The 11,572-nt window shown below is 44.1% G+C and overlaps 1 long non-coding RNA gene across 1 annotated transcript; it reads right to left on the bottom strand.

The window, feature by feature from the left end:
* Positions 1 to 7,561: 7,561 nt before the first annotated feature.
* Positions 7,562 to 11,056, bottom strand: LOC105824735. Its single transcript, XR_001138221.1, has 3 exons — positions 11,025 to 11,056; positions 9,616 to 9,734; positions 7,562 to 7,988 (listed from the first exon to the last, which is right to left on the bottom strand). It is a non-coding gene; the product is annotated as an uncharacterized LOC105824735 (long non-coding RNA).
* Between the last annotated feature and the right edge of the window lie 516 nt (positions 11,057 to 11,572).

Genomic DNA, 11,572 nt, shown 5'->3' on the forward strand with positions numbered 1-11,572 from the left:
ACTCCTATATCCTGCCCTCTAAGTCCAGCATCCAGTCCTGTTCAGAGTCTAAGTACCTGTTCGTCATCATCTTGGGAACCTCCAGGCCCCAAACAGAACCCTCTGTTTGCCCACGTGTCCTATCCTTCACCTCCCTCCTCGCTCAGCTTGGATCTGCCACATGCACTGACTTCCTGAGACCCCTTCAGTCCCTTCGCACTCTCTCTCTGACAGGCTTGTCCTAAAATTCCCCAGTCACGGATCAATCCTATACCCAGGAAGACTCAGCCAGAATTTCTTTCACTGAATTTACGTCACTGTTACCTACCAGTTCAGGGAGACAGAGCACTGTGGTCATGGAAAAAGCGCAGGATCTGGAACCAAAAGACCCATGGCCGAGTCTTGGTTTGGCTGTTTACTAGCATGTGTATCCCTGGGCAAAGCCTCCACTTCCTAATGATGTCTTCACTTGCTATGGGGAATAAAATTATAATTATAAAATGATCATTGATATGATATGTGAAAATATTTGAAAAATTGCAGAATCTTGTGGTGGGAGAAGTTAGCTAAGTCAAGAGGTCCTTGTGTACCTGTTAGGGTCAGGCTGAAGCACCCAAGATTGCTAAAGGTTACCAAAGCCCCCTGTACACTTTGCATGGTATGTGTGAATTTTTGCACATGAACATTGGCCTTGCAGGGCAGTATCTGATATCCTGAGGGTAGATGTGATCTCTCTGAAGAGAATGGTCATTTCTCCTGCCAATCCCCAAGGGAAAAGGTGGGCTCCAAGGCAGAAAAAGGAAGCAGTAATTCAGAAAGTGAGCCTCAGGTAGCAGTCTGCTCCTAGAACCCATCTGTCCATCATACGGGAGCAAGTCCTGGGCTAGGAAGAAATGGAGTCTGCAATCCCCAGGGATTAAGCCCCTTTTTGTAAGAAAATTATTCTAGCTTCATGTGATTTTATTTCCCTCTTGTTTATCCTCTATGATTTATTACATTTTTATTAATTGTTCCAACTCTCTCTGCCCTGTGCTAGCTAATATTCAGGACAAAGGTGTCTTCTGGACAAACCTGTATTGTCCACCCATTTCTGGGGTGAGAATTGCATTAAGCACCCAAGGTACAAATAAGGGGAATAAGACACAATCCTGCCTTCAGGACATTTCCAGTAGGGAAGAAAGATATAAAACATAATTTCTGGGATAATGCAGTAGATGATGTTGGAGTATGAGGAAAGCAAAAAGAAAGGAAAGAAAGGAAAGCTGAAAAGCGCCTGCTAGGCATAGAAAATATTGACCAGAGGCATGGAGGTAGGAAATGACAATGGCATACAAAACAGGCATTATTACACCTACTTCATTCATTCAGGCCTTACTCCAAACCCATGAGATAGGCGTCCTCTATTGGTGTGCCCATCCAACACACAAGTACACCGAGACCCAGAGAGGCTTAAATAACAAGCTGCCACACTCACGCACCTGTTAAACAGCACAGCCAGGATGGGGGCCCATTCAGGCTGGCTCCAGACTTCATGCCTTACCGCCTTGCCATGGAGGGGTGTTCTGACTGGCCAGGCCTGGGTGATGTGCCCATCTCGGACGTGGACAGAGAGAGCGGGTTTCCCACAAAAAAAAAAAAAAAAAAAAATCCTAGTTTTAAAATCAGAAAAAGGGAAACTGAACAAAATCAACAGTTGTCTATTGTAGAATTACTTCAGCAAATGCAGCTTTCCTTTTCACTTGCATTATTTGCTTGGGATAAATTTTCACAGATGGGATCCCCTGAGTCAGAATGTCTTGATATAAAATGCATTCGTAGTTTTTCAACAGCATCGTATACATTTGCCTTCTGTTTGCTGGAAATGAACTCATTTCGCCACACCCTTGTCTGTGTGGGATGCTATACGTTTTTTAAACCTAGACAATTATAACGTTACCAGATTCTGCATAGTTTTCCCTTTCTCTCCGAATCAACAGATGAGCCAGCTGGGCTCCCTCATGTCTGTGGGAGGAGACGCGAGAGCAGGTCCAGCCCCAGCCTGGGGTTCAAGTTCAAAAGGCATTTACAATGTGAACCCCGTTTTTAAAAAGTTATTTATTTAGGGCCATCTCAGCTGTTTTACTGCATGAAAATTAGACATCATCTGAATTTTAAAATGCACGTGCACGTACACTAAGGGAACAAAGCTCGAAAACGGTTGAGTTCTGGGGTGCCCTATTGCGTTCCTGCATCTTCATTTTCTTAAATCGTGATGAGAACAGTCTCCGAGCCCAAGCTGGCGGTGCTGCCAGCTGCGCACGCGTAAGACAGGGCAGGAAAGGGGTCCGGAAGAGACTGACCGCGGCTCTTCCCGACCTTGCCGGGCGCCCCCTTTTCTTTCTCTCGAGGGCCGCGAGCGACCCCAGACCATAGAGGTGTGGAAACCTCCAGACGCCTAGAGGGGAAACGCAGGCTCCCGGAGGCGGGCTTCCGCCGGCAACCCACTTCCGGCCCCGGCGCGACAGGTCGGTGTGTTGAGTTTGGGGGTGTCGGCGGGAGGTTTGACGGACGTCCTCCTGGCCCCCTGCTCTGGGCTCTCTGGATGCCTTGCTGGGAGGACACGGGGCCTCCTCCACCGGCCTTGCGCGCCGCGGAATTGGGGGCCAGGGCGGAAGGCTTCACAGGGGCCACCTGGAAGCCTGTGGCTCCGGAGTCCCTTGCCCCGAAGTGCTACCTCTTCGCGATCGGCCCCTCGAATACTCCCAAGCTGTGAACATCATTCCTTTTTATAACCCCTCGAGGCCAACTGGCTCGAAAAAATAATGATGACACTCCAATTTAAGTGTGTGGTTTAGGGCCCGTTGTTCGTGCATCTGAGAGAACGACTGACTACCCCATTTAAAAAGCTCAAGTCACTAAAACAACAACAGAAAAAATGTACTGTAGTATTTAATTGTGGCCAAATATGAGAGAGAAGAGTTAGATCGGCGGTGAGGAATTGTGAGCCTGGAAGAAGAGTGGGGAGGAAAGAAACTATGCAGACAGTGCGGTTGGAAGGAGGACGGAAGGTGCGGGGGTGGAGGGGTCCTAATGTCCTCCCTGTGGAAAGGAGAGTGAAGACGCAAAATCAGGGGCGCTTAGCAGGGCGAAGAGGGACTCGTGGTTTTAGAGTACTGCTTGCAGAATAGTAGCCTGGGTTCTTTCTCTGCCAGGGCAGCCACTCACCATAGGAGCTAGCTGCCTAAACTTTCTGAACTCGAGTGTCCACAATTTTAAAATGAGCATAATGTCTGCCATCCTGTCCCTCTGTGCGTATTTGTGCAGTGGTATATGTTCGTTTGTGAAACCCATATACCTTCTCTGGCACTACCCTATGAGATTGTGTTGGGGAGTATTTCATATAAAGAAGCTTTTACCATCATGTGTTTCTTTTTTTTTTCCACCACTTTTTGTGAATCTGGATGCCACGTGTTCCTGAGAAGAAAATAAGAGAGGGACAAATAACTTTGGGATTTGAGCTATAGTCTCTTAACACAGTTAATGATAGAATATTAAATTGTAGAAGGCATGCAGTAATGGGACTCAATTTCGTTTAGTCTGGTGTTTCTCAAGTATTTTGACCACAGAAACGTTTGAAAAATGCCCTATTAATATCTGTGGTTTTCCCCAGAACACATTTTGGGAAATGCCAACATAAAGAAATCATTCACCTGTGCACAGGCCTATTTAAAAGTCATTTCGGATCTACTTTTGAGAAATCATCTAACTGGATTCCAGTAAGGATAGTTTCAGTTTTATGTACATTCCAGAAAATAGTCCTTAATCAATGAAGTACCACAAGAGATACAACAGTTGGAAAGGAAAGGAACAAAGTCTATTCTCCTTGCCCTTTCACCTACATACATCATGAACAGCAAGTAACATCTCAATATTATCAAGCAAACATTAATATATAATTACTTGTAAAACAATGGAAATAATTATTTGGAAAAATGTGGATTGTGCCAGATGGAAATTCTACAATTCAGTACATTCGGGGATTCTTGATGACGAGTCTAGGAAATGTGTTCATGGACTCCTAGATGGACCTACTGTAGTAACACAAGATTAATATTTTCTCACTGTATAAATAGAATGCAGCTAAAAACTATTTAAATGTGTTGTCTGTATGCATTAAGTGACATTCACTGGACTCTTGCTCTGACGTTATAGAATAAAGTTTAGAACAATGCTTGTGTTGAACATCAATCAAGATAGCTTAGTTACTGAAGTACCAATAGAAACCCTTAATAAGGTAGTTTCACGTGTTTGGCACAAAGCTCCTTCAAGTAGAGCTTTGAAGTGACTTACTAGTGTGTTACTGAACTGTCACAGTTTCAAATAAGACCTGCCTCAGAATGACTGGCAACAATCCTAGAAGTGTCCTTGTTCCGGTGTCTGGTCCTTCACTCTATGGGGCCAAAAAGCTAGTTTCATTAGTTCGCACAGAGGTTAACAGGCTCCAGAAGACACACTAATGCTGACCAAATTCAAAAGAGGTTGATGTATAAATCCAGAGTGTGAGTTAATTCCATTCTAGTGAAAAATATAATTATCAGTTACACTGGATAATTGTATTTACCAACAGTGTATTCCTTTACCGTGGGAAGATCTACATGGGAGATGAGATGCTTATACTACATTATATTGAAACACATAGTATAGAATCAGAACAGGTAGAGTGATATCCAAGTTTAATGGCTTCGGGTGTCTAGAATGTACCTGTCAAGATGGCTGATTAGTTTTCATGGTTAACAGGCGCTCTTTTCTGTGGTATTAAGGGTGAGATGAGTCATTTTGTCTCTGAGCATCCCTTTCAGAGCTCTCCCCATGTGAACATGCTCTTCTCAAGCTAAATTACAGTGCAATGAATTTAGTTTAAGCTTTTCTGTTTACAGCCTCTATCCAGCTATGCCTCTCTGAAGTTGCACCCTGTTCACCTAACTTGTATTTGGGGTCTTCATAGATAATCTCTTGGGTATTTTCTAGAAATAACTGAGTTTCTTCTATATATCTGCACTTTCTAAAATTTAAGTATCTGTGTGGACCCTGTGTAACCCATCCAAGAACCAGGATGTGTGTTAATCTACTTGATAATCTCCTTTTCTCTGTGACATTGTACTTGATGTTAAGACTTACTACACGTAATTTCTTAGTCAAATGTCCTTCAGTTCCACAGGACAGATGGTCAAAATTAATTTTGTCCATTGTTGAGATATTATAGCTATCATTATTTTAGTAGCTATTCAGTATTTTCTCCCTTTCTTTCTTTTTCTTTTTTTTTAGAAACAGGGTCTCACACTGTAGCCCGGGCAACATCATAGCTCAATGCAACCTCAAACTCCTGGCCTCAAGCAATCCTCCTGCCTCAGCCTCCTGAGTAACTGCAACTACATGCACATGCCACCACATCCAGCTAATTTTTGTATTTTTTGTACAGAGGGAGTCTTACTATGTTGCCCAGGCTGATCTCGAACTCCTGGCCTCGAGCAATCCTCCTGCCTCCCAAAGTGCCAGGATGACACGTGTGAGTCACCATGCCCAGCCTCCCTTTCTAATTATAAATTCCCTGTAGTGACTGGCTTGGTATATATTTTATATGTGATCCCAACAATAGCTGTCTTTTATCTACATTGATAATAACTTATACTTGAGGAGTGGCCCTAAAGAGGAATCATTAGGCATTTGAAGAGCTCTTCGGGTTTGATCTCTGCAGAATCCATCTGGAACAAATAATGACCACAAAATGGAAGGACCCAAGAAACTAGAGTCCCCGTGTTCCACTTGAGCAACAGGGACCCCAGATAGCAAAGGTGGAAAAAGAAGAAAACTGGGGACAGAAATTCAGCCAAAAGATCTTATGTCCATGCTTTAGGAAAGTCTCATACCAGGTGATGCCAATAGCCCGTGAGATTTTGAGCAGACCCGAGAGCTGCGTCATGAGAGGCTGAACCCAGAAGAGCAGGTACGAGAGCGGCTCACACTGCAGCAGGTGGTCCTCACCTTCACCCAGCAAATGCAGAGGAAGCTCTGCTGTGTTGGAAGCTCTGGAGAGATGTGGGGTGATTCAGGATAGTGGGTGAGAGGAAGGAGGTTTGAGCTTGTGGAGAGTTAGCAGGGGAAGGAGAGCAGTGGGCTCGGACCAGCAAGCTAGGGCAAGGTGCACAGTCCCAAGAGTGGGAAAAGAGATGCTAAAATTAGTCTCTGCTGGGCTAGACTGAACACGTTGTGCTCTGATCTGACTTTCTCAGAGCCCGCCCCAGCTTACCGCCCTTGGAAGTTAATGAAGACTCTGGTTTCATTTTCTTTTTTCTTATATCCTTGGAGATACTGTGTTTTCTTCTTAGGATTTTCACTACAATTCTATGCTGATTTCTTTACAAACCCAACATCACCTACCTATGTACAGGCCTCCTTCCATATGCATGCACAAAGAAGCGGTTGCTTCTAGAAGAGGCTCATGTGTCAGCGAGTATGTGTCCTAAGCCAGTGGACACTTGGCTCAGGCAGGAATTTCAGGACCCCCCCAGCTCTACCTAATCATTACGGTAAGAAGCAAAGATTGCTTTGAGACAAGAGTTAAAACGAGAGACTCTCAAATATGAACACAGAGAACTCATCTGATTGAAAAGAGGGAAGTAAGGAACACAATTCTCTAGGCCCGAGGGTGCCCCAGCCCCTGCTCATAGCGCACACCTTTGATTCATTGTCATTCTGGGCTCCTCAAAGCTCTCTCTGCCTGTGTCTTTCCTTCCCCTTGTGAGCAATGCCAAGATGACCCAGACACAGATTTCCAGCAGGCTATAAAATGTATCATTATTTCCACATCTTAACATGCTAAGTGCCCTGAAATCGTGCTGCCTTTTACTCTCAAATAGCAAAATCATACATTTTGTTTATAGTGGTGTCCATCCCACTGGCTACCTGCCCTCATTTCACATTTAACTCTCAGTATTTAAAATTTCAACATCCCTCCTTTTCTTCAGGCCTTAGACTTCACTCCCATCACCACTTTTTATTGGACGTCAGGCTCATTGAATTGGGTTAATCATAATTCTCAGTCCCTGGCACACAAACATCTTTGTTCCATGCATGGCCCTTTCTATGGATTTCATTCTTTTAGTATTTAATAGTATTAGGAATACCCATGAACCAATATGACCAATAACTTACACTTACCAACACGCTCTAACCAATCCTCCTGCCTCCCTGTCCCACGGGTGGCCATTATCTTAAACTTTATTAATGCCATACCCTTTCCTTTTTGCAGTTTTCTGTTTGTTTTATCATGTCTATTTATATCTAAACAATATATTGTTTGGTTTTACTTTTTTTAAAAAACTGTATCAAAACGGTGTCTCACTGTATTTTAGGACCAGCTTTTTTCACTCAACATTATGTAGCAAATATTAATCCATGTGGTTGTGTTTAGCTCTGGCTCATTCATTTTCACTGCTTGTATATCAGTCTGACCATCCCCATCACCCTTTCCCAATTTTACATTATTTTAGTTCCAGACCTTTCCCTCATCCAAGAAAGAACAAAAATTTGTTGGGCACTTTTGTGCTCATTTTCACTCTTTATTCGTCGAGAATTTATTAAGTGAACCACAGTAGGCAAAGGGTTAACAAAGCCCACTACTGAATGAGAATGTGACCCTCAGCCGACTCTCATATTAGTTGTCTATTGCTGAGTAACAAATTTCCACAAAACTTAGTGGCTCAATGCAACAAACACTTATCATCTCATTGTTTCTACGGATCATGAATTTGGTAGCATCTTAGGTGGATGGTTCTGGCTCAGGGTCTCTCATGAGACTGCAGTTGAGATGTTGGTCCGGGCTTCTTCATCTGAAGGCTTGGATGGAGTTGGAGGATCCACTTCCAAGATGGTGCGTTCACATGGCTGGTGGCAGGAGCCTCAGTTCCTCACCATGTGGGCCTCTGCATAGGATTGCTTGAGCGTCCTCACAACACGGCAGCTGGCTTCCCCTGGAACAAATGATTCAAGAGAGTAAGGCAGAAGCCATGATATCTTTTATGACCTAACCTCAGAAGTCATACACCATCATTTCCCCAATGTGATTACACAGGCTGTGATGTGAGAAAGCATGAACACAGGTTGCAGGGAACACTGGGGGATGGTCTTGGAGGCTGGCTGCCATAACTCTCTCCCTCTGTTCCCTTGGTAACCTATTAAGGTGGTATGTCAATTTTGTTGCCAGACATACTTAATAATACTTAAGGTAAAAGTGACCCCTGATTGGTCAACTGCACCTGGTTGGGAGAACTATAATCCCTGATGGGAAGCCATAGCTTTGGACTTTCCTGACAGTGGTGACTCACAACTGCAGGGGCTCTAGAAGCCACGCCCATGCAATTGTTACAAGAAACAGTGGCTCCTGTGGGAAACGAGGCCTTTCAGCCAGGCTGGGTTCCACCTGATTTGGATTTCATCTCCTGTATCTGAGCAGTCACCTGGAGAAAAGATAGCTTTTTGGACTGCTGCATGGACTCCCCTAGAAAAGGAACCCTCAAATCTGCCGTGCTGCGCATCTGCACTTCCTGTTCTACATCTTTATGAGGAATTGGGTGACACGTATGGCTTATGGGAGTCTTGTGAAGCTAAATGTTTAGGTGACCCACCTGGGAAAACCCTCTGGTGGGCGACAGAACTGAATTTCATACCAACTCAGGAATGACAAAGAAGAAGATGCAGACCCTGCCTTTGTGACAGCGGGAGTGAGGGACACATAAACCAGAGCATCGACACATTCGAGGTGTTAATGCTGGAAATCCATATTCGGACATACGGCAGGACATACGGCAGGTGTGTTGGGGATTCCCGAGACCACCCGAGACTCCCCAGGTTCAGTGATTTGCTTGGAGGACGCACAGGACTCAGCATATAGTCATCCCCATGGCTGTGATTTATTACAGTGAAAGGATATAACACCAAATTAGGAACAGGAAAAGTCACATGGGGCAAAGTCTGAAAACCACCACGTGCAAGCAAGCTTCCAAGTCTTCTCTCAGTGGGATCATACCAGACACATTTAATTCCTCCAGCAGTGCGTAATGACAAGTATGAAATGTTGTGAACCAGGGAAGCTTATTAGAGACTCAGTGCCCAAAGGTTTTGTTGGGGCTGGTCATATGGGCAGCCTCTGCCTACCATGTACCAAGATTCCAGACTCCAGAAGGAGTTCAACATAAACCACATGGTTTGTACAGTCTGGGCACAGTGAGCCACCCTTATCAGGAACTCATGGTAACCCTCCCGAAATCCAAGTTCCTAAATGCCAGCCAAGGGCCAACCTTGGAAGCAGGCCTTTCTAAGGACAGCAGTCTCAGGCCTGCTGTGGTAACTCTCCTCTGCACAGCAGAAATGGTGAACTCTGGGCTGCAGAAGCTCAGGAAAGCTTTAGACGGGAATGATGTTTGGGGCGGACCTTGAATGCTGAAGAGATCATTAACAGCTTGAAAAGAGGAGAAAGGGGGCTTCCAGCAGAGGGAAACTTGTTAGCAAAAGCAGAGCGGTGGGGACACCCCGATACCATTGGAGAAGTGTGGGTGGTTTGAGATGACTGGCACGTGGGTGTGGATGACAACCACTGACCTGATCGAAGCCACAGTCTCCCCATCAGTTCAACATAAACCAGTGAGAGAGCGGGCCTGGGTGGCCTTTCCAGGGCTTCCAGGGAAATTGGTAACAGCTGAGTCACGACGTGTCAGCAGCTGAGACATAAGGAGAAGACGTTGGACCTACAGCAAAGAGCACGAGTTAGGCTGATCCAAACCCTCTGGGATTCACTAGCTGTGTGACCTCAGCCAAGTTACTTCTCTGAGCTTCCGTTTCTTAATTTTAAATGGGATAGCAATAATCAACGAATTGTTGTGAGGATTCATGAGACACTGTATAGAAGACTCAGGCAGAGAACCTGACAACAGTAGGTGCTTAATGCATGGTGACCGCTAAAATTTTAATATTCAGTCTTTCCTCCCAAACAGTTCAAGCTCTTGTTGCTGGACCAGTCATCACTGGCACAAGCCTTTATAGTCCCCGGGAGGATAAACCACAGCTAACAAATGGTGCAGTCAGTGAGAGGCAGCACTGCCATGACCAAGCCACTTCATGGAGCAGCCATGAGTGACATCAGGGCTCCAGATCAGCTGAGGAACAGCAGGCAGAGAGAGGGCCGTGAAGCATGGCTCAGGGCGGAGGAAGCCAGAAGGCTGATGACCTTGGCTCGTTTGCCTGACACAGAGACGAATTGAATCGAGGCGAGCACCTTGACAAGAAGAGAGACATCAAGTCACAGATGGGGCAGTCGGGGAGGTCTGATGAGGACGGCCACATGGTGTGAAGTCACACACACTTGCTCTGGAAGCCGTCTGCTTGAATAGTAAGTAATGTGTTCGTGAGATGCACAATTCTGCTTCTTTAAAGAGAAATTAATGTTTTAAGATATATGTACTACATTCTGTTTGTGAAAACGTATTGATCTGCACATGTTTTCTGAGTGAATACCATATTTCAATTAGAAAATATGTACACTCATACGACATATTAATCATAATGCTTTTTTACTTTGGTCTTCCGCGCCTTCATGGAGTATTCTCAATTAATGTTTTTTAGGCTCTTTGGCCTCCCCCCTAAGAGCTATTATAGTGTTCCCCAATTTTATGGTTGCGAATGATTTGAATAAGGAAGGGGGATAAGACAAAGGCCAAATATTTTGGTCAAATATAATTTTTTTCCTAACTGATAGCATAAAACGACAAGCAAAAATTTTTAAAACAGGCCAGAGGAACTCATGGTCAGTAAGTCTGCAGAATGAAAATGAAATGATCATAGTTGGAAACACGGAAATGCAGGGAGGAATGAAGAATACCAAAAACGATGAATATATGGGTAATTATTAAAGAATATTAAGTGTCAACCCAACAGGTATAATGTCTTATGGAATTTATTATAAATATATGTGTAGATATAACAAAAATCTACAAGAATAAAAAATAACACACCTGTAATCCCAGCACTTTGGGAGGCCAAGGTGGGAGGATCACTTGAGGCCAGGAGTTCGAGACCAGCCTGGGCAACATAGTGAGACCCTGTCTCTAAAGAAAAAAATAAGAAAAATTAGCCAGGTGTGGTAGTGGGCACCTGTAGTCCCAGCTACTCAGGAGGCTGAGACAGGATTGCTGAAGCACAAGAGATCAAGGCTGCAGTGAGCCACAATCATGCACTGCATTCCAGCCTGGGGAACAGAGTCAGACTTTGTCTCAAAAAAGAAAAAAAAGAAAACCCTAACAAAAAGAAAGCAGGTATATCTATATTATTACCAAATAAGGCTTTAAGGCAAAAAGCATTACTAGAAATAAAAAGATACATATCATAGTGGGTCGATCCAACAGATAGATATCAGATCATAAATCTGTATATACTCAATAATATAACTTCATAATACATAAAGCAAAAATTAACTCAAAAAAGAGAGAAACAAATCCACAATCATAGTGGAAGACTGTAACATATACTTTTCAATAGCTTATAAACAAGAAGATAAAAGAAC

The sequence above is a fragment of the Propithecus coquereli genome, unplaced genomic scaffold, assembly GCF_000956105.1.
Source record: "Propithecus coquereli isolate 6110/MARCELLA unplaced genomic scaffold, Pcoq_1.0 Scaffold76, whole genome shotgun sequence".
NCBI lineage: Eukaryota > Metazoa > Chordata > Mammalia > Primates > Indriidae > Propithecus > Propithecus coquereli.